This window comes from Saccoglossus kowalevskii, chromosome 11, assembly GCF_978046115.1.
Source record: "Saccoglossus kowalevskii chromosome 11, keSacKowa6.1, whole genome shotgun sequence".
Classification (NCBI taxonomy): domain Eukaryota; kingdom Metazoa; phylum Hemichordata; class Enteropneusta; family Harrimaniidae; genus Saccoglossus; species Saccoglossus kowalevskii.
Window position 1 is genome coordinate 2,661,285 of NC_140651.1, and position 26,567 is coordinate 2,687,851.

A 26,567-nucleotide genomic window follows, 5' to 3' on the forward strand; every position below is an offset into this window, starting at 1 on the left:
ACGCCCCAAAACAGATGACAAGATTTAACAGGATCTGCCAATGCGCATGCGTATAAAACAGCTGGTACTAATATCCTAATTTCCTAATAACTTGTTTTGCACTCGTACAATGCAAAATACATATTTGATTAGGTTGGTTGGCCATCAAGTTATATTGGTTGATATAAGACAATAGTTTTATGAGAAATATACGTCACGAAGTGATTCAATGAGGTAGCATTTTGGAAATAGTTTAATCAAGGAAAACTATAATTGCGTTGCACAATAGACTATATCTGAATGATACAGTCAAGAATGAAAATAGTAAATAATGTGTAAATCTGTTATATTTAAAGCATTTTATCGCCGAAAACGTAAGTAAAATATAAAAATAATATTAGATAGATAAATAAATAAACAAAACGTTTCAAAGTGATGCGATAGTTTACTCCATACATGGCGAGTCATGTGCCATGATTCCCAACGCGTGGACCGAGACAACAATACAGTGAATAATGGACAATAGGTTTCTACTCAATATATAAATGAAAATAACAATTATAATATACGTATAATACATTTCATTATATGTGAGAAGTGGGAAAATAACACGTGGTTCAGACAATACGGACAACTAACAAGTATATATGACATTATCATGACGGTAATATTTAGTGCTGGTGCAAAATAATGGTGTCTAATACCAGGAACATACGTCGGCAACCTTTCAATGATTAGGAATAATATATTATGTGATTGGATGGGGTATGTTGATATTGAGGTAAGACTGTTAATCCCGATCGGTAAACTACTACGCTTTGATCTTCCTTAAATCTACCTATACAGATGTTCTCTATGAATGTATTCGAGTGTCTCCGTGACTCATTATCTATGTCCCCTTGCAGATAAACTCTATATAATCTGCTCGACTGTCTGGCAACGGGTGCCTCTATGTCTCATGGCACACACAATTGTCGTAGTTAGGATTACAACAAGATTAGATGATATTAACACAGATTTTATACGGTATTATGAAGACAGTATCCGGTTTAACATGTTTAATATTTCAGTAAAATGGTCGATTGAATAAGGATTGCGTTACCTTAAAATTACGTTCAGTGTCACAAATTTTGACATGCCCTCTGCTTTTTATTGCAACGTTATTTTCGATGGAAAGCATGAAATTTATATAATGCTGGGTCGGCGTTTTAGAAGTGGTTACTATATCGCTCCTTTGTCGGTATCTTTAATAAACAAAATAACATGCTTTGCATAGCGTTGAGGGCTCACTGGCACTAATTTGACGTGATTTTAAAACTCAGGTAGCATTTACGTATATCGATAAGAGCACTAGATATTTAGTCGTATAAAACGGCATGATAAATACTTTCGATAAAATATTGAAATATGCTTCTGTTACACTTATTAAACAAAGCATTAGATATTTTGAAATATATAACAACCTTGAAATCATGTTCTAGTTTGGTGTTACCGAAATTCATACAATTAACCCCTAGTATATTAGAGCCTTAAATGACCAATTTTCCAAAATGTAATATAAAAAGTCTATGTATAAAAAACACGACGTGCAACAACACGTTAGTTTCACAAAATTGACTGTACACAAGTGCACCTCTGGGCACAACATATGTAATTGATCTGTTAACTGAACTTTCCGACAAACTAAATTGACTTACTGTAGCCCCATAAATTTAATATAGTTTATTTTGCAACCACATTAATACAACGGTAACATCACGCTGTCACACATTTTTGTTATTACGTAAATAGTTTCTGGCCATGCATTTTTTCTTCTACTTTGTAAAGCAGAATGGCTGAGAAATCATTTTTAGCAAATCGCTATATACAATGTTAGAAGTGCAATTCTATTGGCTAATGAGAATTACTTACAATCGGAATGTTTATGGAGGTGGGAGCTGAACATAACATTCCGATAAACAAATTAGTTGTTATAGTGAATGCCACTATTATAAAAGGAAAAATATACAAACGAGGCTTAGACTGTGTAAGGTGTTAATTAATTGATTTCAATTGTTCATGGGAGATATCTCCTCATTTGTTTGGTTTGTTAACTGAATGCTTAAATTGACGAGGACATGTGTACATGCCCCTGTGTTTTGAGCGCAAAATTTAATTTGTTTTATTGGCCTCTTCCACCAATTGCCGTAGGTCATAAAATAGTGACCAATACATCTTTCTTATACTCACAGTGACAACTGAAAACTGTTCGAAAGTTCGATGATGCTGTATGTACTAGAATTTTATAAATTTGTAACTCATAGAAACCGATGAATTACTACGTAAATTTGTTTTTCAACCAGCAGAAAATGTGATAAACTGGTGATAATAAAGCTAAAGGATAAAACTTAGTTGGTCGGTGAAATAACAATTTGTATTTGTATAGAAAAACAACAAATAGGGTACTTGCTAGACATGGATATACTCAAAAAATGACATCAGATCAGTACTATACAAATATATACATATATATATATATATATATATATATATTGCGAATGCTAGATGAGAGACACATGGTTTCGGGAATTGGTCACTTTCTTTTTTAAAAAGAGTATTATAATTATTGTGTGTAACTTACTAACATTACATGGATGTTTAAATTATTGAATGACGCCATGTCTATAAGCATGTATATTGAACAATATAGTTTACATATATCACTTAAGTTGTCTGAAACATGTGTAATGACTTAAACTTGATTTATACCACGTATACTGATAAGAAAATATATAAAAGTTATCAAATAAGACATATTTTGATATGTTGTTAGTATATGCGTATTATGCTATATATCTCAGTGCAATCATTGGTTTGAATATAATAGTTCACTATCTGTTGTAAGGAAACTCGTGACATTGATAGCAATATTTAAATATTAAATCATTCTAGTTGAAATCACTCACTATATCTAATGTCATATTATATGATGCCAACAGGGGGTTACTTGGCATTGTTTTTTTTTTCACATAGCAAAAATATGACTAATATGATCAACTGGTAAAAATTGAGCACAATCGTTACGTCCTCCATTTCTGTAGATGGATTTAACTAGAAGTGTTTGAAATTGTATAGTACCAACAATTAAAGTTATCACTGATTGTTACAAGACACGGAGATGATGATTATGCATTGACAATTGTGTCATTGTGATATGAGAAAAATAAAGCATTGACACTTCTGGCATAATGCTATATTGTATTATATTATCTGAATCATCCATCCAATGGATGGCTCCACTGTGAGTAATACGTTTTTACTAACAACAAATCAAAAAGGCTATAATCTTACCGCACGACCGCGTCTCGGAACGAGTAACGGGACAATGAAAAAAAAATCAAACTGAAAAGCTTCTTGGAGTGAAAAATGATACAAAGGTCGGTTGTAATCAGAAAGGTTGGATCTGCTCTTATACAGTTAAAAGCCTTAACTAATTCCTCCCTATTCAACCGCGGATAATTGTCTTCAATTGCATCATCTGGGTTACTGAGAATTGGCCGGGTTACAGGAAAGCTCGTGTAGTCCTGGATACAAACCAAGTAATGTAACAGTAATTATTTAAGTTCTTAGAGAGGGTTCAATATAATGATTCTCATTTTAATGTCCAAAGTGCAAGCTCCAGATTATTTAAATTATTCTATTTATCAGTAAATGATATAAACAATAAAGAAAAGAGAAATAAACAATAAAGAGATAACAGTATAAAACATAATAGTTTACATATAGATCAAGATTCTAATATTTGAAATTATTATCATTGTGTACGTTCAAGTATAACCAGTGCTACACTGATTCCGACTCAAACCGCGATTTTACCAAACTGATTTTACCAAACTGATTTTACTAAACTGATTTTACCAAACTGATTTTACCCAGATCTTTAAATATTTTGATGTAACTTAATTGGATGCAAGGATTACATTGCATGCTTAGGCATACATGTATAATAATGACGTAATTCAGAATTGAACAATTCAATATAAATAGAAATGACATGCTCAGTTAGTAAACACATGGAAGTCATTTTTATATTAATTGGCGAATACAATCCTGCATTTGATGAAAATATAGATTGTACATTTCATTTGTAATTAATTAATACTGATCGTATTATATAACTTCATACACAATACTTTGCAGTGGCTACAAAAATAAAGATAATCATCCTATTACTTTAAACATGTGTAAAACTATGCCTTGGTCAAATACCATGGTGTATACTAGCGTTCAGTTTCACTGTAAAATGTTATTAACTCAAATACGCGATTAGAAATAGCACATATCACATGTCGATTCGAATGAACTCCAGCAACCCCGCTGAGGTCAATCAATTAGATAAATATATGAATGATCTCATTACTTGAAAACAACAAACAAACGTTACGCGTAAATACTTAAAGATTAGAATAGCCCTCTTGGAAAATGTTCATTTTTATCAATAATTCGTCTTTTAATTTAGCAGTTGCATAACAGGGAACTATCAGAGGATAGGGTGGCAACACTTAATAGGGAACTATCAGAGGATAGGGTGGCAACACTTAATAGGGAACTATCAGAGGATAGGATGGCAACACTTAATAGGGAACTATCAGAGGATAGGGTGGCAACACTTAATAGGGAGCTATCAGAGGATAGGATGGCAACACTTAATAGGGAACTATCAGAGGATAGGATGGCAACACTTAATAGGGAACTATCAGAGGATAGGGTGGCAACACTTAATAGGGAACTGTCAGGGGATAGGATGGCAACACTTAATAGGGAACTATCAGAGGATAGTATGGCAACACTTAATAGGGAACTATCAGAGGATAGGATGGCAACACTTAATAGGGAACTATCAGAGGATAGGGTGGCAACACTTAATAGGGAGCTGTCAGAGGATAGGATGGCAACAATTAATAGGGAACTATCAGAGGATAGGGTGGCAACACTTAATAGGGAACTGTCAGAGGATAGGATGGCAACACTTAATAGGGAACTATCAGAGGATAGTATGGCAACACTTAATAGGGAACTGTCAGAGGATATGATGGCAACACTTAATAGGGAACTATCAGAGGATAGGATGGCAACACTTAATAGGGAACTATCAGAGGATAGGGTGGCAACACTTAATAGGGAACTGTCAGAGGATAGGATGGCAACACTTAATAGGGAACTATCAGAGGATAGTATGGCAACACTTAATAGGGAACTATCAGAGGATAGGATGGCAACACTTAATAGGGAACTATCAGAGGATAGGGTGGCAACACTTAATAGGGAGCTGTCAGAGGATAGGATGGCAACACTTAATAGGGAACTATCAGAGGATAGGGTGGCAACACTTAATAGGGAACTGTCAGAGGATAGGATGGCAACACTTAATAGGGAACTATCAGAGGATAGTATGGCAACACTTAATAGGGAACTGTCAGAGGATATGATGGCAACACTTAATAGGGAACTATCAGAGGATGGGATGGCAACACTTAATAGGGAACTATCAGAGGATAGGATGGCAACACTTAATAGGGAGCTATCAGAGGATAGGATGGCAACACTTAATAGGGAACTATCAGAGGATAGGATGGCAACACTTAATAGGGAGCTGTCAGAGGATAGGATGGCAACACTTAATAGGGAGCTGTCAGAGGATAGGGTGGCAACACTTAATAGGAAACTATCAGAAGATAGGATGGCAACACTTAATAGGGAACTATCAGAGGATATGGTGAATATATTACATTTCATTTCAAACCAAACTGTACAAAGCATGACGTCACCGTAAAAATATAAAGTTACTGTACAAAATATGAGGTCACTGTACACAATATCAGATCTCCGTGCATATTTCCGAGAAACGTGACGTAAAAGCCCGGTGAAACAAAGCCTGTTTTGTTGATGCTATGGCATTTTATCATTGTTTTTATGGTGAGTAAATATCTCAAAATTGTGTTCAGTAGCATGGCGAGAAATAAGATCTATGTTGTCGTCAATTATACTTGATGATGTCAAACACATTAGAACAATGACATTAATTAGAGTTGTTTTAATAATGTAATAGTCGTATTATTAAAATGAATAAAAGTCTACATAGTATTAAAATATTCATCATAAAAAGATATTGACGACGGCGATCGTCCCTGATCGTCGCAAGTTGTACATCGTTTCCTTCCAATATTACCGCTGTATATATGCGCTAAAATATGCCCCAGGTCAAAACACACGAATATGATAATTTCATTTTAATTACATATTTTTATAACCAATGATCGTTTACAATCATTTTTGCATATTCCACAAAACGACGTAAAATATTGTACACTAATTCTAGACATCGTGTAGAGCGAAATCACACAGTGAAACAATAATGGTAGGGTTAGTATAAAATATATTTTTTTCAAATGTAAAGCAACACATAATCATATCATTTGATGTTCTGACACATGTTTCATCTTATCGTGACGTCATCCGCATAATATATCAGATATAATAAACGTCACTGTGATATGCATTTTTGTAATTACAGTTTTCAATTTCGCTAAAAGTAAATTGTTGTTTTGCCTGCAGACCTATTCACACTAAATGGATATGGATGTTCCACTGATTGGATTTTACTTTTGTATCTAGTAATATGGAAAGCGTAGAAACGAACCTGGACGGCTTTGTGTTGCGGTTCACCCGGCTGATTCGTGTATGGTATTACTGTGCATAATCTCACTCGTACGGAAGGAGGTTAGTACGCACACCAGTAAATACCCTCTCTGACAGGTTATTAATTAAAGAAAGACGTCGAGCGACTAGTGATTTCATTCTAATACGTGATATGAACTCCAAACACCGTCTTTACGCAATACGAATATGGGATTGAGATCACCGACAAATGTTGACACACGCGTGATGTAGACGAACAAATTATACACATGAAACAAACACTGTTACAACACTTTACTCTGTGTTAATTACAACAATCTCAAGTTACCTAAGCTAGGAATGACAGACTAATGATAGTGAAGCATTCGTATTATTTCAATTGTAGTTCATACGGTTTTATTAAATATAATAGCGGTATAACCATGGATAAAGATTTATGAATGGGGCTTTATCACCAACCAAACTGGGTCAGCTTCCCCAATACGACTAGTGATTTTAATCGTTTTCTTTATTCGTGCAATGTAATGATATTGTTTGCTATTAATAATATAGTGGGTGAGAATACAGTAATTGACATTGTCAAATCTCACATTGCACCGCTATCACAAAAAGCACCTTGGAAACTAATGTGACCTCCTATGGTGCATGATAGTGCCGACTGATTTGTTTTGCAAATGCCATATATATATTATTTTAATCTCTTGTAATTAAATTTGATATAAAAAACATAATAATACCAAACTGACCGTGTATTGAACACGTCACCTGGGCGTTGCTGATTATTGATTTTCATATAATGTCCATATAACTGTCTGAAAATAATCTCTGTCATATATGTTATTTATATAAACCCAATAATAACCATAGACTCAAGGCTGACATATTTGAGACATAAACTTTTCAATAAAAACAGTTGTAACGCACAATTAACCATTTTCAAATTAATTACAAAAAACAGATAAGTATGTTTTTTCGTCATTTCCGCTACTGTGTACTATAGTTTCAATGTTATCACAACGCGGGTGGGGGGTCACCATTATTAATATGTTACTTCCGGCAAGCCGGATTTTAATTCAAAACTAAAGGCTCATCCTAATGATGTCGATTTCAGCGAATAAAATCCCAGTATTCAGTTGTCCTGATGTGGCTCTATTCACCACTGTAGTATACCGATGTTTGTAAACCATGCTACGTAGCATTTCTATTAGTCGTCAGTTGTAAATTTTTCAACGCATGCGCAAATTGGCGTATGCAAATAATAAAAAAGCGTTGGGACCGGCACGGGACAATCATCAGATTAGAATACTGCACTATGTAAGTAATCGTCTATATTTATATCATATGCATACTATAATTAGCTAATATGCAATAGTTGAGTCTCTTAGTTTAATGATTAATATTTTATTTATTTAACACCTTCTTCCTAAATTGTGGAGAACTACGTCTGGACACATGGAATACATGACGTCACATTGGACATACGTCATAGGATACAAACGTAACAATTGTCTATGATTCGAATCATCATGATCACTTATATTTAGTGAAGCTATATTCCGATGGAAAACACTTTGTGTCGATCTAGTAGTCTATGCATTATTGTCGATATCGAGAGACGAATTTACTTGGCATCTAACCATTATGATATGCTGCTATCAATTTCAATGTCAAGGGATTACAATACAGCTTTACGTACCTCATGGTAATCTATGACATATACAAACATGAGCATGGCTCCAACTGTAATCACAAACAACATATGTTTTGTAAAGATCAGCTAGGGCAAACTATTCATTTGGCGTCCATACTATCATAACGTGACGAGGAGTAAACATTCACCGCTCATTCTTGATGGCCTTCCATGCACACATACGGCCTCAATGCAAACAACGTATTCTGAATTCAACGTAACAGCGAATAACGTTTCCTAATGTGGACCAGTGTTAGTTATATCGCAAAAATTGACATAGAAATAAATATTGGTTACCCTGTAAAAACAACTGATTAATTGTTGAAATAAAATATTCCAACGCTATCCTCTGGGTCTTCTAGATAAATAAATGTTATCAAATGTAAGGCTGTTTATTCTACCATATAATACCATAGTTGGCATACTGAAAACATGACGTTGAACTCAGTAAGAACATACACACTGTTCGTCTGATTGCTTCAATCATGGGTATTTATCATTCATAAATAACCCCGACTCCATAGCATACGTATAGATATATGACATCCATTCTTGAATCCCGCTTCATACAACATGGCGTATTATATATTGACCAATTCTTAGTCTGTAAGGTTAGTGTATCTTAGTCCAATTTCAGTTTTGATGAGCTGCAACCAATAACATGGCATATAATCTGAACATTTTGCAGCAAACACTTGATTTTATATTCAACTGTGCATGTAGCTGCGTTTATAGTGATGCCATTGTCATTGACGTAACCCTTGTGTTCAAGTACGAAATTGGGAAATCGATTACGAAAGACTGATTTACAATCAATTTCCTTTGTTTGGTTTGGTTTACATATATTCATACATCAAAAAACCAGAATAGTGCTTTAGTTTACCTGATAAACTCACCGTTAGTTTATAAACTAATTCGCAATTTATAACCTTTCTAAACTAAACTTCGTAAATTCAACAACTGTAACTGTAACTACACATGTCACCTGAGTGGTCATATTTATAAACTCATTCTACTTAACTCGTCACGTTGATTTATCAATAAATCAGATATTATTGGGATTTAACAATGAGAGAAGTGTAATTTATGCCACTTTGTGTAAGCATACATCTAACGTTAATGTAATGTAATGTAATGTAATGTAACATGCAGATATAAATACCATCTTTTGGCTCCACACTGTTGATACCACAAAGTCCAAATTACTGAACAAAATCTAAAAATGCGATCTGCATAATTTGGAAGGCTGTGTTTACCCTCCATCTATTACCTTGTTCATGACAGAATACACGTCTTCAGGTCTAACGTAATATATAACTCTGCAATATGTTACAACAATACAACATCAGAAATCGTATAGAAAAATCAGAAATCGTATAGAACGAAATTTACAGCTTTCATTTTTTATTGACAACAACGTATATTATACATCAGAATATGTGTTACGCAAAACTCTAATTTATTTTCTATCAAATTGACATCTTTTCAGAGCAAAACGAGCGGTTGCATTTAATATAATTGCAATGTCGTGACATGTGACCGTAATTGGCGAAGGTGCAGTGGAAAATGAAAGGAACATGTTTCTAAAGTATGGCACGACGCTTTTTGCTCTTATTTAAAAATTAACAGTATATAATGACTTTATTTACAGACTTTGTGTGCAATCACAGTATATGCGACTATATAGAATGTGCAATGATCTGTCTTGCTGAAAACGTAGCATTAATACCCGTTGGTAGGAACAATACGACTTGTCAACTAGCAGAAAATCACAGTATACTACATTTATACAACAATTCTCTCTGTGACGAAACGCGTTCAATCATGTTCCGAAAATACATTATGTTTTAACACAAAGTCTGCTACTATATTCATGCATTGATTTGTACATTTGGATGCGTTTGAAAAAGACATACTACAAGTAAAGCGGTTAATTTTATTTTCGACGGTGTAATAATATGACCTTTGTGCTTAGTACACTGCAATAACACGGTCATAGCATTTCTCTGTATAACGCAATAAGCTGTATTTAATTCGAGACTGTATATTTGTGTTAGATTTGTAAAACATTCCTAGCTTAATTATTAAGTTTCAATTGAACACCATACTTCACTCGTGACTATACAAACCACAAGTAAAAATAAACATTTCGATTTGTTGTTATTGTTTGCGTGATGTAAATCTCTTCTGCGCTGATATAAATACTAGAGTAAGCTAAAGAATCCGGCACGAGTAAGTGAAAATAGGATATGGATAAACTGTACTGAGACATTTCAACATTTTATTAACTACATTTTTGTAATACTCAAATTCCAAAAGACGTTTCGAGAGTAGACATACCACAACTGACACGGGCAACGGAAATTAAAATACTTTAACGACGTGAGATTACGTTGAAAGAATGTTTTCTAACTTATATTTCCAACGAAGCAGTCAGCTAGTATATATGTATATGGACGTCGCATATGTTTGCGTATGAGGCATATTGTAGTAATGCCAAGCAAATTATCTGCTGGTGCCATTCACCCAATATGTTGGAATACGGACTGAATTTATATTCAGTTGATACATTTTTCAGTAAATACAAATTTAACCAAATAACACAAAGGAACACTTCCGTGGACGTATGTCATCTACATGTATTATACGAAAAAGACGGAATACCTATATTACCCTGATATTCACAACATTGTCTCATACACGTATGGTGATGTCAACCATAAACACGTTTCTATTATGAAACCACTTGCCGCGTTATCCACTCCAGATTACTACCGGCCCAATGACATTAGACTGACACATTCATTCCGCTATGAATATTGTGTTATTTGCTCGGTATTTGTAATTTCGTCGATTTTGATTTGGTTCTTTAAATTAATTAGGTGCCAATGAGTTCAGATTGATCCGAAACTAATTCAGTCCAATTAATGTCAGTGTTAGGTAACACATTGACCTATGAGATGGCAAACATAGACTTGTCAACAATAAAGCTCTAGTTTCACAACTTAATAAAAAAAGATTTAAGAGAAAAAAAAAATCATTCGGAAGGAAAGTTAACAGTGACTAGCAGGGTTTGAATATTGGTGTAAGTAGGTGGAATGTGCATACATGTTTAGAAATGACAATACCCTTCTCTAACTGTACTATAGCAGCTTAGGCATTCTTTAGATACGTGACATATGTAGGATTGTTGACCCATCAGAGTTTTTTTTTGAGTTTCTCAGTAAATGAAGAATTTCGCCTTATTCTTGATAAGGTTGTAAAATGAACCCTGAGGTGGGCGTGCTTATGCCTTTTACACGCGGAGGTGCCGTGTCCTACTCCAAAGCATGTTCATTACAGATAGTCTATCCTTATTCGTCCAAACCGTCACCTGAGATAACGCCTCGCTGTCCATTACCCCCCTCTTTTACAAATCTTACAAACCCTGTCATAAATATCTAAGGCGTGGCAGAGTAAACATGCGATCAGCCAATCGCTGCAGTCGTCGGTGCGATCACGTGATTACCAGGTCTCGCGGTTAAAGCTCTGTGAAGTTGCCACTACTAAATACAATAAGTGAACAATCTATTTATCAAATTCCCATAATATATGTTTATAATGTCTACCATAATTAAGCAAGCTGTTGACCCCAAGCAATGCGTTAACGGCGTATGAACCAAATATGCGTTCTTGATGTTGTTATGGTAACAATCTCAAACATATTTTGACCTCAACTATACAAATCTTTTCATTTTATCGTTTCATTCTAATTTTATTCCCGTTCATGTAACAAATGCGCTGTATGATATATCTGAAATAGTCGTAATAGTAGTCGCACAGATGTTTAATAATGTAGAATTCCTTTGAGCAAAGAAAACAAATAATGTAAAAACATTGTCTTGGCATATATTAGGTCTACCAGAAAATAGAAACAGTTAGTAAAAATATTTAAGTTCTACCATAAAGTTGTGTAAAATAATGTAATAACAAACTAGGCTATATAGCCAATTTTGTTCAATCTCGCGATGTTTATTTGCATGATTGTGTCAATTAAGCATATAACTTTGTTCCTATTCAGAAGCCATGCTACAGATTTTTGTTACATGAACATTTTTTTTGTTAATTATTTGAAAAAAAAAATTTTACCTAAAAGCAATTGAAAATATTTTTGACAAGGTCGTTTGGCTACCTGTAGATATAAGCCACTGTTTAAAAAATAGTTACAAAAAGGTCATTGCAAAAGTCTACTACATCTTTAATAATATAAGTGCCGGAAACACCACGTGACATATAGATGTTGTGAGGGCGTACACGAAATAGCTCGCCGATGTTCCGTGGTGTCTTCTATCTATATAAGTGTTAGGCAAGGTCACCATAATTTCCTCTATCAACGAATCATTTTCTAATTTTCCCCATTGATTGATATTGATATCATAAACGAGTATCAGTGTAATTAACATGTTCAAAACTAGTATGTATAAACGAGTATTAGTGTAATTAACATGTTCAAAACTAGTATGTATAAACGAGTATTAGTGTAACTAACATGTTTAAAACTAGTATGTATAAACGAGTATTAGTGAAACTAACATGTTTAAAACTAGTATGTATAAACGAGTATTAGTGAAACTAACATGTTTAAAACTAGTATGTATAAACGAGTATTAGTGTAATTAACATGTTCAAAACTAGTATGTATAAACGAGTATTAGTGTAACTAACATGTTTAAAACTAGTATGTATAAACGAGTATTAGTGTAACTAACATGTTCAAAACTAGTATGTATAAACGAGTATTAGTGTAACTAACATGTTCAAAACTAGTATGTATAAACGAGTATTAGTGTAACTAACATGTTCAAAACTAGTATTATAAACGAGTATTAGTGTAATTAACATGTTCAAAACTAGTATGTATGAACGAGTATTAGTGTAACTAACATGTTTAAAACTACGATGTATAAACGAGTATTAGTGAAACTAACATGTTTAAAACTAGTATGTATAAACGAGTATTAGTGTAATTAACATGTTTAAAACTAGTATGTATAAATGAGTATTAGTGTAACTAACATGTTCAAAACTAGTATGTAAAAACGAGTATTAGTGTAACTAACATGTTCAAAACTAGTATGTATAAACGAGTATTAGTGTAACTAACATGTTCAAAACTAGTATGTATAAACGAGTATTAGTGTAACTAACATGTTAAAAACTAGTATGTATAAACGAGTATTAGTGTAACTAACATGTTCAAAACTAGTATGTATAAACGAGTATTAATGTAACTAACATGTTCAAAACTAGTATGTATGAACGAGTATTAGTGTAACTAACATGTTCAAAACTAGTATGTATAAACGAGTATTAGTGTAACTAACATGTTTAAAACTAGTATGTATAAACGAGTATTAGTGTAACTAACATGTTTAAAACTAGTATGTATAAACGAGTATTAGTGTAACTAACATGTTCAAAACTAGTATGTATAAACGAGTATTAGTGTAACTAACATGTTCAAAACTAGTATGTATAAACGAGTATTAGTGTAACTAACATGTTCAAAACTAGTATGTATAAACGAGTATTAGTGTAACTAACATGTTCAAAACTAGTATGTATAAACGAGTATTAGTGTAACTAACATGTTCAAAACTAGTATGTATAAACGAGTATTAGTGTAACTAACATGTTCAAAACTAGTATGTATGAACGAGTATTAGTGTAACTAACACGTTCAAAACTAGTATGTATAAACGAGTATTAGTGTAACTAACATGTTCAAAACTAGTATGTATAAACGAATATTAGTGTAACTAACATGTTCAAAACTAGTATGTATAAACGAGTATTAGTGTAACTAACATGTTTAAAACTAGTATGTATAAACGAGTATTAGTGTAACTAACATGTTTAAAACTAGTATGTATAAACGAATATTAGTGTAACTAACATGTTCAAAACTAGTATGTATAAACGAGTATTAGTGTAACTAACATGTTTAAAACTAGTATGTATAAACGAGTATTAGTGTAACTAACATGTTTAAAACTAGTATGTATAAACGAGTATTAGTGTAATTAACATGTTCAAAACTAGTATGTATGAACGAGTATTAGTGTAACTAACACGTTCAAAACTAGTATGTATAAACGAATATTAGTGTAACTAACATGTTCAAAACTAGTATGTATAAACGAGTATTAGTGTAACTAACATGTTCAAAACTAGTATGTATAAACGAGTATTAGTGTAACTAACATGTTTAAAACTAGTATGTATAAACGAGTATTAGTGTAACTAACATGTTCAAAACTAGTATGTATAAACGAGTATTAATGTAACTAACATGTTCAAAACTAGTATGTATGAACGAGTATTAGTGTAACTAGCATGTTCAAAACTAGTATGTATAAACGAGTATTAGTGTAACTAACATGTTTAAAACTAGTATGTATAAACGAGTATTAGTGTAACTAACATGTTCAAAACTAGTATGTATAAACGAGTATTAGTGTAACTAACATGTTCAAAACTAGTATGTATAAACGAGTATTAGTGTAACTAACATGTTCAAAACTAGTATGTATAAACGAGTATTAGTGTAACTAACATGTTCAAAACTAGTATGTATGAACGAGTATTAGTGTAACTAACACGTTCAAAACTAGTATGTATAAACGAGTATTAGTGTAACTAACATGTTCAAAACTAGTATGTATAAACGAGTATTAGTGTAACTAACATGTTTAAAACTAGTATGTATAAACGAGTATTAGTGTAATTAACACGTTCAAAACTAGTATGTATAAACGAGTATTAGTGTAACTAACATGTTCAAAACTAGTATGTATAAACGAGTATTAGTGTAACTAACATGTTTAAAACTAGTATGTATAAACGAGTATTAGTGTAACTAACATGTTCAAAACTAGTATGTATAAACGAGTATTAGTGTAATTAACATGCTCAAAACTAGTATGTATGAACGAGTATTAGTGTAACTAACATGTTCAAAACTAGTATGTATAAACGAGTATTAATGTAACTAACATGTTCAAAACTAGTATGTATAAACGAGTATTAGTGTAACTAACATGTTTAAAACTAGTATGTATAAACGAGTATTAGTGTAACTAACATGTTTAAAACTAGTATGTATAAACGAGTATTAGTGTAACTAACATGTTCAAAACTAGTATGTATAAACGAGTATTAGTGCAACTAACATGTTTAAAACTAGTATGTATAAACGAGTATTAGTGTAACTAACATGTTCAAAACTAGTATGTATGAACGAGTATTAGTGTACCTAACATGTTCAAAACTAGTATGTATAAACGAGTATTAGTGTAACTAACATGTTTAAAACTAGTATGTATAAACGAGTATTAGTGTAATTAACATGTTTAAAACTAGTATGTATAAACGAGTATTAGTGTACCTAACATGTTCAAAACTAGTATGTATAAACGAGTATTAGTGTAACTAACATGTTCAAAACTAGTATGTATGAACGAGTATTAGTGTAACTAACATGTTCAAAACTAGTATGTATAAACGAGTATTAGTGTAACTAACATGTTCAAAACTAGTATGTATAAACGAGTATTAGTGTAACTAACATGTTCAAACCTAGTATGTATAAACGAGTATTAGTGTAACTAACATGTTCAAAACTAGTATGTATGAACGAGTATTAGTGTAACTAACATGTTCAAAACTAGTATGTATAAACGAGTATTAGTGTAATTAACATGTTTAAAACTAGTATGTATAAACGAGTATTAGTGTAATTAACATGCTCAAAACTAGTATGTATGAACGAGTATTAGTGTAACTAACATGTTCAAAACTAGTATGTATAAACGAGTATTAGTGTAACTAACATGTTTAAAACTAGTATGTATAAACGAGTATTAGTGTAATTAACATGTTTAAAACTAGTATGTATAAATGAGTATTAGTGTAACTAACATGTTCAAAACTAGTATGTAAAAACGAGTATTAGTGTAACTAACATGTTCAAAACTAGTATGTATAAACGAGTATTAGTGTAACTAACATGTTCAAAACTAGTATGTATAAACGAGTATTAGTGTAACTAACATGTTAAAAACTAGTATGTATAAACGAGTATTAGTGTAACTAACATGTTCAAAACTAGTATGTATAAACGAGTATTAATGTAACTAACATGTTCAAAACTAGTATGTATGAACGAGTATTAGTGTAACTAACATGTTCAAAACTAGTATGTATAAACGAGTATTAGTGTAACTAACATGTTTAAAACTAGTATGTATAAACGAGTATTAGTGTAACTAACATGTTTAAAACTAGTATGTATAAACGAGTATTAGTGTAACTAACATGTTCAAAACTAGTATGTATAAACGAGTATTAGTGTAACTAACATGTTCAAAACTAGTATGTATAAACGAGTATTAGTGTAACTAACATGTTCAAAACTAGTATGTATAAACGAGTATTAGTGTAACTAACATGTTCAAAACTAGTATGTATAAACGAGTATTAGTGTAACTAACATGTTCAAAACTAGTATGTATAAACGAGTATTAGTGTAACTAACATGTTCAAAACTAGTATGTATGAACGAGTATTAGTGTAACTAACACGTTCAAAACTAGTATGTATAAACGAGTATTAGTGTAACTAACATGTTCAAAACTAGTATGTATAAACGAATATTAGTGTAACTAACATGTTCAAAACTAGTATGTATAAACGAGTATTAGTGTAACTAACATGTTTAAAACTAGTATGTATAAACGAGTATTAGTGTAACTAACATGTTTAAAACTAGTATGTATAAACGAATATTAGTGTAACAAACATGTTCAAAACTAGTATGTATAAACGAGTATTAGTGTAACTAACATGTTTAAAACTAGTATGTATAAACGAGTATTAGTGTAACTAACATGTTTAAAACTAGTATGTATAAACGAGTATTAGTGTAATTAACATGTTCAAAACTAGTATGTATGAACGAGTATTAGTGTAACTAACACGTTCAAAACTAGTATGTATAAACGAATATTAGTGTAACTAACATGTTCAAAACTAGTATGTATAAACGAGTATTAGTGTAACTAACATGTTTAAAACTAGTATGTATAAACGAGTATTAGTGTAACTAACATGTTTAAAACTAGTATGTATAAACGAGTATTAGTGTAATTAACATGTTTAAAACTAGTATGTATAAACGAGTATTAGTGTACCTAACATGTTCAAAACTAGTATGTATAAACGAGTATTAGTGTAACTAACATGTTCAAAACTAGTATGTATGAACGAGTATTAGTGTAACTAACATGTTCAAAACTAGTATGTATAAACGAGTATTAGTGTAACTAACATGTTCAAAACTAGTATGTATAAACGAGTATTAGTGTAACTAACATGTTCAAACCTAGTATGTATAAACGAGTATTAGTGTAACTAACATGTTCAAAACTAGTATGTATGAACGAGTATTAGTGTAACTAACATGTTCAAAACTAGTATGTATAAACGAGTATTAGTGTAATTAACATGTTTAAAACTAGTATGTATAAACGAGTATTAGTGTAATTAACATGCTCAAAACTAGTATGTATGAACGAGTATTAGTGTAACTAACATGTTCAAAACTAGTATGTATAAACGAGTATTAGTGTAACTAACATGTTTAAAACTAGTATGTATAAACGAGTATTAGTGTAATTAACATGTTTAAAACTAGTATGTATAAATGAGTATTAGTGTAACTAACATGTTCAAAACTAGTATGTAAAAACGAGTATTAGTGTAACTAACATGTTCAAAACTAGTATGTATAAACGAGTATTAGTGTAACTAACATGTTCAAAACTAGTATGTATAAACGAGTATTAGTGTAACTAACATGTTAAAAACTAGTATGTATAAACGAGTATTAGTGTAACTAACATGTTCAAAACTAGTATGTATAAACGAGTATTAATGTAACTAACATGTTCAAAACTAGTATGTATGAACGAGTATTAGTGTAACTAACATGTTCAAAACTAGTATGTATAAACGAGTATTAGTGTAACTAACATGTTTAAAACTAGTATGTATAAACGAGTATTAGTGTAACTAACATGTTTAAAACTAGTATGTATAAACGAGTATTAGTGTAACTAACATGTTCAAAACTAGTATGTATAAACGAGTATTAGTGTAACTAACATGTTCAAAACTAGTATGTATAAACGAGTATTAGTGTAACTAACATGTTCAAAACTAGTATGTATAAACGAGTATTAGTGTAACTAACATGTTCAAAACTAGTATGTATAAACGAGTATTAGTGTAACTAACATGTTCAAAACTAGTATGTATAAACGAGTATTAGTGTAACTAACATGTTCAAAACTAGTATGTATGAACGAGTATTAGTGTAACTAACACGTTCAAAACTAGTATGTATAAACGAGTATTAGTGTAACTAACATGTTCAAAACTAGTATGTATAAACGAATATTAGTGTAACTAACATGTTCAAAACTAGTATGTATAAACGAGTATTAGTGTAACTAACATGTTTAAAACTAGTATGTATAAACGAGTATTAGTGTAACTAACATGTTTAAAACTAGTATGTATAAACGAATATTAGTGTAACTAACATGTTCAAAACTAGTATGTATAAACGAGTATTAGTGTAACTAACATGTTTAAAACTAGTATGTATAAACGAGTATTAGTGTAACTAACATGTTTAAAACTAGTATGTATAAACGAGTATTAGTGTAATTAACATGTTCAAAACTAGTATGTATGAACGAGTATTAGTGTAACTAACACGTTCAAAACTAGTATGTATAAACGAATATTAGTGTAACTAACATGTTCAAAACTAGTATGTATAAACGAGTATTAGTGTAACTAACATGTTCAAAACTAGTATGTATAAACGAGTATTAGTGTAACTAACATGTTCAAAACTAGTATGTATAAACGAGTATTAGTGTAACTAACATGTTCAAAACTAGTATGTATAAACGAGTATTAATGTAACTAACATGTTCAAAACTAGTATGTATGAACGAGTATTAGTGTAACTAACATGTTCAAAACTAGTATGTATAAACGAGTATTAGTGTAACTAACATGTTTAAAACTAGTATGTATAAACGAGTATTAGTGTAACTAACATGTTCAAAACTAGTATGTATAAACGAGTATTGGTGTAACTAACATGTTCAAAACTAGTATGTATAAACGAGTATTAGTGTAACTAACATGTTCAAAACTAGTATGTATAAACGAGTATTAGTGTAACTAACATGTTCAAAACTAGTATGTATGAACAAGTATTAGTGTAACTAACACGTTCAAAACTAGTATGTATAAACGAGTATTAGTGTAACTAACATGTTCAAAACTAGTATGTATAAACGAGTATTAGTGTAACTAACATGTTCAAAACTAGTATGTATAAACGAGTATTAGTGTAACTAACATGTTCAAAACTAGTATGTATGAACGAGTATTAGTGTAACTAACACGTTCAAAACTAGTATGTATAAACGAGTATTAGTGTAACTAACATGTTCAAAACTAGTATGTATAAACGAGTATTAGTGTAACTAACATGTTTAAAACTAGTATGTATAAACGAGTATTAGTGTAATTAACACGTTCAAAACTAGTATGTATAAACGAGTATTAGTGTAACTAACATGTTCAAAACTAGTATGTATAAACGAGTATTAGTGTAACTAACATGTTTAAAACTAGTATGTATAAACGAGTATTAGTGTAACTAACATGTTCAAAACTAGTATGTATAAACGAGTATTAGTGTAATTAACATGCTCAAAACTAGTATGTATGAACGAGTATTAGTGTAACTAACATGTTCAAAACTAGTATGTATAAACGAGTATTAATGTAACTAACATGTTCAAAACTAGTATGTATAAACGAGTATTAGTGTAACTAACATGTTTAAAACTAGTATGTATAAACGAGTATTAGTGTAACTAACATGTTTAAAACTAGTATGTATAAACGAGTATTAGTGTAACTAACATGTTCAAAACTAGTATGTATAAACGAGTATTAGTGCAACTAACATGTTTAAAACTAGTATGTATAAACGAGTATTAGTGTAACTAACATGTTCAAAACTAGTATGTATGAACGAGTATTAGTGTACCTAACATGTTCAAAACTAGTATGTATAAACGAGTATTAGTGTAACTAACATGTTTAAAACTAGTATGTATAAACGAGTATTAGTGTAATTAACATGTTTAAAACTAGTATGTATAAACGAGTATTAGTGTACCTAACATGTTCAAAACTAGTATGTATAAACGAGTATTAGTGTAACTAACATGTTCAAAACTAGTATGTATGAACGAGTATTAGTGTAACTAACATGTTCAAAACTAGTATGTATAAACGAGTATTAGTGTAACTAACATGTTCAAAACTAGTATGTATAAACGAGTATTAGTGTAACTAACATGTTCAAACCTAGTATGTATAAACGAGTATTAGTGTAACTAACATGTTCAAAACTAGTATGTATGAACGAGTATTAGTGTAACTAACATGTTTAAAACTAGTATGTATAAACGAGTATTAGTGTAATTAACATGTTTAAAACTAGTATGTATAAACGAGTATTAGTGTAATTAACATGCTCAAAACTAGTATGTATGAACGAGTATTAGTGTAACTAACATGTTCAAAACTAGTATGTATAAACGAGTATTAGTGTAACTAACATGTTTAAAACTAGTATGTATAAACGAGTATTAGTGTAATTAACATGTTTAAAACTAGTATGTATAAATGAGTATTAGTGTAACTAACATGTTCAAAACTAGTATGTAAAAACGAGTATTAGTGTAACTAACATGTTCAAAACTAGTATGTATAAACGAGTATTAGTGTAACTAACATGTTCAAAACTAGTATGTATAAACGAGTATTAGTGTAACTAACATGTTAAAAACTAGTATGTATAAACGAGTATTAGTGTAACTAACATGTTCAAAACTAGTATGTATAAACGAGTATTAATGTAACTAACATGTTCAAAACTAGTATGTATGAACGAGTATTAGTGTAACTAACATGTTCAAAACTAGTATGTATAAACGAGTATTAGTGTAACTAACATGTTTAAAACTAGTATGTATAAACGAGTATTAGTGTAACTAACATGTTTAAAACTAGTATGTATAAACGAGTATTAGTGTAACTAACATGTTCAAAACTAGTATGTATAAACGAGTATTAGTGTAACTAACATGTTCAAAACTAGTATGTATAAACGAGTATTAGTGTAACTAACATGTTCAAAACTAGTATGTATAAACGAGTATTAGTGTAACTAACATGTTCAAAACTAGTATGTATAAACGAGTATTAGTGTAACTAACATGTTCAAAACTAGTATGTATAAACGAGTATTAGTGTAACTAACATGTTCAAAACTAGTATGTATGAACGAGTATTAGTGTAACTAACACGTTCAAAACTAGTATGTATAAACGAGTATTAGTGTAACTAACATGTTCAAAACTAGTATGTATAAACGAATATTAGTGTAACTAACATGTTCAAAACTAGTATGTATAAACGAGTATTAGTGTAACTAACATGTTTAAAACTAGTATGTATAAACGAGTATTAGTGTAACTAACATGTTTAAAACTAGTATGTATAAACGAATATTAGTGTAACTAACATGTTCAAAACTAGTATGTATAAACGAGTATTAGTGTAACTAACATGTTTAAAACTAGTATGTATAAACGAGTATTAGTGTAACTAACATGTTTAAAACTAGTATGTATAAACGAGTATTAGTGTAATTAACATGTTCAAAACTAGTATGTATGAACGAGTATTAGTGTAACTAACACGTTCAAAACTAGTATGTATAAACGAATATTAGTGTAACTAACATGTTCAAAACTAGTATGTATAAACGAGTATTAGTGTAACTAACATGTTCAAAACTAGTATGTATAAACGAGTATTAGTGTAACTAACATGTTCAAAACTAGTATGTATAAACGAGTATTAGTGTAACTAACATGTTCAAAACTAGTATGTATAAACGAGTATTAATGTAACTAACATGTTCAAAACTAGTATGTATGAACGAGTATTAGTGTAACTAACATGTTCAAAACTAGTATGTATAAACGAGTATTAGTGTAACTAACATGTTTAAAACTAGTATGTATAAACGAGTATTAGTGTAACTAACATGTTCAAAACTAGTATGTATAAACGAGTATTGGTGTAACTAACATGTTCAAAACTAGTATGTATAAACGAGTATTAGTGTAACTAACATGTTCAAAACTAGTATGTATAAACGAGTATTAGTGTAACTAACATGTTCAAAACTAGTATGTATGAACGAGTATTAGTGTAACTAACACGTTCAAAACTAGTATGTATAAACGAGTATTAGTGTAACTAACATGTTCAAAACTAGTATGTATAAACGAGTATTAGTGTAACTAACATGTTTAAAACTAGTATGTATAAACGAGTATTAGTGTAATTAACACGTTCAAAACTAGTATGTATAAACGAGTATTAGTGTAACTAACATGTTCAAAACTAGTATGTATAAACGAGTATTAGTGTAACTAACATGTTTAAAACTAGTATGTATAAACGAGTATTAGTGTAACTAACATGTTCAAAACTAGTATGTATGAATGAGTATTAGTGTACCTAACATGTTTAAAACTAGTATGTATAAACGAGTATTAGTGTACCTAACATGTTCAAAACTAGTATGTATAAACGAGTATTAGTGTAACTAACATGTTCAAAACTAGTATGTATGAACGAGTATTAGTGTAACTAACATGTTCAAAACTAGTATGTATAAACGAGTATTAGTGTAACTAACATGTTCAAAACTAGTATGTATAAACGAGTATTAGTGTAACTAACATGTTCAAAACTAGTATGTATAAACGAGTATTAGTGTAACTAACATGTTCAAAACTAGTATGTATGAACGAGTATTAGTGTAACTAACATGTTCAAAACTAGTATGTATAAACGAGTATTAGTGTAACTAACATGTTCAAAACTAGTATGTATGAACGAGTATTAGTGTAACTAACATGTTCAAAACTAGTATGTATAAACGAGTATTAGTGTAACTAACATGTTTAAAACTAGTATGTATAAACGAGTATTAGTGTAACTAACATGTTCAAAACTAGTATGTATAAACGAGTATTAGTGTAACTAACATGTTCAAAACTAGTATGTATGAACGAGTATTAGTGTAACTAACATGTTCAAAACTAGTATGTATAAACGAGTATTAGTGTAACTAACATGTTTAAAACTAGTATGTATAAACGAGTATTAGTGTAACTAACATGTTCAAAACTAGTATGTATAAACGAGTATTAGTGTAACTAACATGTTTAAAACTAGTATGTATAAACGAGTATTAGTGTAACTAACATGTTCAAAACTAGTATGTATGAACGAGTATTAGTGTAACTAACATGTTCAAAACTAGTATGTATAAACGAGTATTAGTGTAACTAACATGTTCAAAACTAGTATGTATAAACGAGTATTAGTGTAATTAACATGTTTAAAACTAGTATGTATAAACGAGTATTAGTGTAATTAACATGCTCAAAACTAGTATGTATGAACGAGTATTAGTGTAACTAACATGTTCAAAACTAGTATGTATAAACGAGTATTAGTGTAACTAACATGTTTAAAACTAGTATGTATAAACGAGTATTAGTGTAACTAACATGTTTAAAACTAGTATGTATAAACGAGTATTAGTGTAACTAACATGTTCAAAACTAGTATGTATAAACGAGTATTAGTGCAACTAACATGTTTAAAACTAGTATGTATAAACGAGTATTAGTGTAACTAACATGTTCAAAACTAGTATGTATGAACGAGTATTAGTGTACCTAACATGTTCAAAACTAGTATGTATAAACGAGTATTAGTGTAACTAACATGTTCAAAACTAGTATGTATAAACGAGTATTAGTGTAACTAACATGTTAAAAACTAGTATGTATAAACGAGTATTAGTGTAACTAACATGTTTAAAACTAGTATGTATAAACGAGTATTAGTGTAACTAACATGTTTAAAACTAGTATGTATAAACGAGTATTAGTGTAACTAACATGTTCAAAACTAGTATGTATAAACGAGTATTAGTGTAACTAACATGTTTAAAACTAGTATGTATAAACGAGTATTAGTGTAACTAACATGTTCAAAACTAGTATGTATAAACGAGTATTAGTGTAACTAACATGTTCAAAACTAGTATGTATAAACGAGTATTAGTGTAACTAACATGTTCAAAACTAGTATGTATAAACGAGTATTAGTGTAACTAACATGTTCAAAACTAGTATGTATAAACGAGTATTAGTGTAACTAACATGTTCAAAACTAGTATGTATGAACGAGTATTAGTGTAACTAACACGTTCAAAACTAGTATGTATAAACGAGTATTAGTGTAACTAACATGTTCAAAACTAGTATGTATAAACGAATATTAGTGTAACTAACATGTTCAAAACTAGTATGTATAAACGAGTATTAGTGTAACTAACATGTTCAAAACTAGTATGTATAAACGAGTATTAGTGTAACTAACATGTTAAAAACTAGTATGTATAAACGAGTATTAGTGTAACTAACATGTTCAAAACTAGTATGTATAAACGAGTATTAATGTAACTAACATGTTCAAAACTAGTATGTATGAACGAGTATTAGTGTAACTAACATGTTCAAAACTAGTATGTATAAACGAGTATTAGTGTAACTAACATGTTTAAAACTAGTATGTATAAACGAGTATTAGTGTAACTAACATGTTAAAAACTAGTATGTATAAACGAGTATTAGTGTAACTAACATGTTCAAAACTAGTATGTATAAACGAGTATTAGTGTAACTAACATGTTCAAAACTAGTATGTATAAACGAGTATTAGTGTAACTAACATGTTCAAAACTAGTATGTATAAACGAGTATTAGTGTAACTAACATGTTCAAAACTAGTATGTATAAACGAGTATTAGTGTAACTAACATGTTCAAAACTAGTATGTATAAACGAGTATTAGTGTAACTAACATGTTAAAAACTAGTATGTATAAACGAGTATTAGTGTAACTAACATGTTCAAAACTAGTATGTATAAACGAGTATTAGTGTAACTAACATGTTCAAAACTAGTATGTATAAACGAGTATTAGTGTAACTAACATGTTCAAAACTAGTATGTATAAACGAGTATTAGTGTAACTAACATGTTCAAAACTAGTATGTATGAACGAGTATTAGTGTAACTAACATGTTCAAAACTAGTATGTATAAACGAGTATTAGTGTAACTAACATGTTCAAAACTAGTATGTATAAACGAGTATTAGTGTAACTAACATGTTCAAAACTAGTATGTATAAACGAGTATTAGTGTAACTAACATGTTAAAAACTAGTATGTATAAACGAGTATTAGTGTAACTAACATGTTCAAAACTAGTATGTATAAACGAGTATTAGTGTAACTAACATGTTCAAAACTAGTATGTATAAACGAGTATTAGTGTAACTAACATGTTCAAAACTAGTATGTATAAACGAGTATTAGTGTAACTAACATGTTCAAAACTAGTATGTATGAACGAGTATTAGTGTAACTAACATGTTCAAAACTAGTATGTATAAACGAGTATTAGTGTAACTAACATGTTCAAAACTAGTATGTATAAACGAGTATTAGTGTAACTAACATGTTCAAAACTAGTATGTATGAACGAGTATTAGTGTAACTAACACGTTCAAAACTAGTATGTATAAACGAGTATTAGTGTAACTAACATGTTCAAAACTAGTATGTATAAACGAGTATTAGTGTAACTAACATGTTCAAAACTAGTATGTATAAACGAGTATTAGTGTAACTAACATGTTCAAAACTAGTATTATAAACGAGTATTAGTGTAACTAACATGTTCAAAACTAGTATGTATAAAAAAGATATCATTGAGCTCAACGAGTGTTTTCTTGTTTGTATTTGTATATTTGTTTTATACTTGTATAAATTATTGTTAGTTGTCAGCAGGATAATGTTGTCCACAATATGTTTTTTCTCTCAGATTTTCACCTGATAGCAAAGTATAATGTGTATGTATTGA

The 26,567-nt window shown here is 30.4% G+C and overlaps 1 protein-coding gene across 1 annotated transcript in view; it reads left to right on the forward strand.

The window, feature by feature from the left end:
- The window catches only part of LOC146735860 (C-type lection lectoxin-Enh3-like), a 355,515-nt gene that overhangs the window by 7,487 nt on the left and 321,461 nt on the right, over window positions 1-26,567 (forward strand). The gene's annotated exons all lie outside the window — the stretch shown is intronic.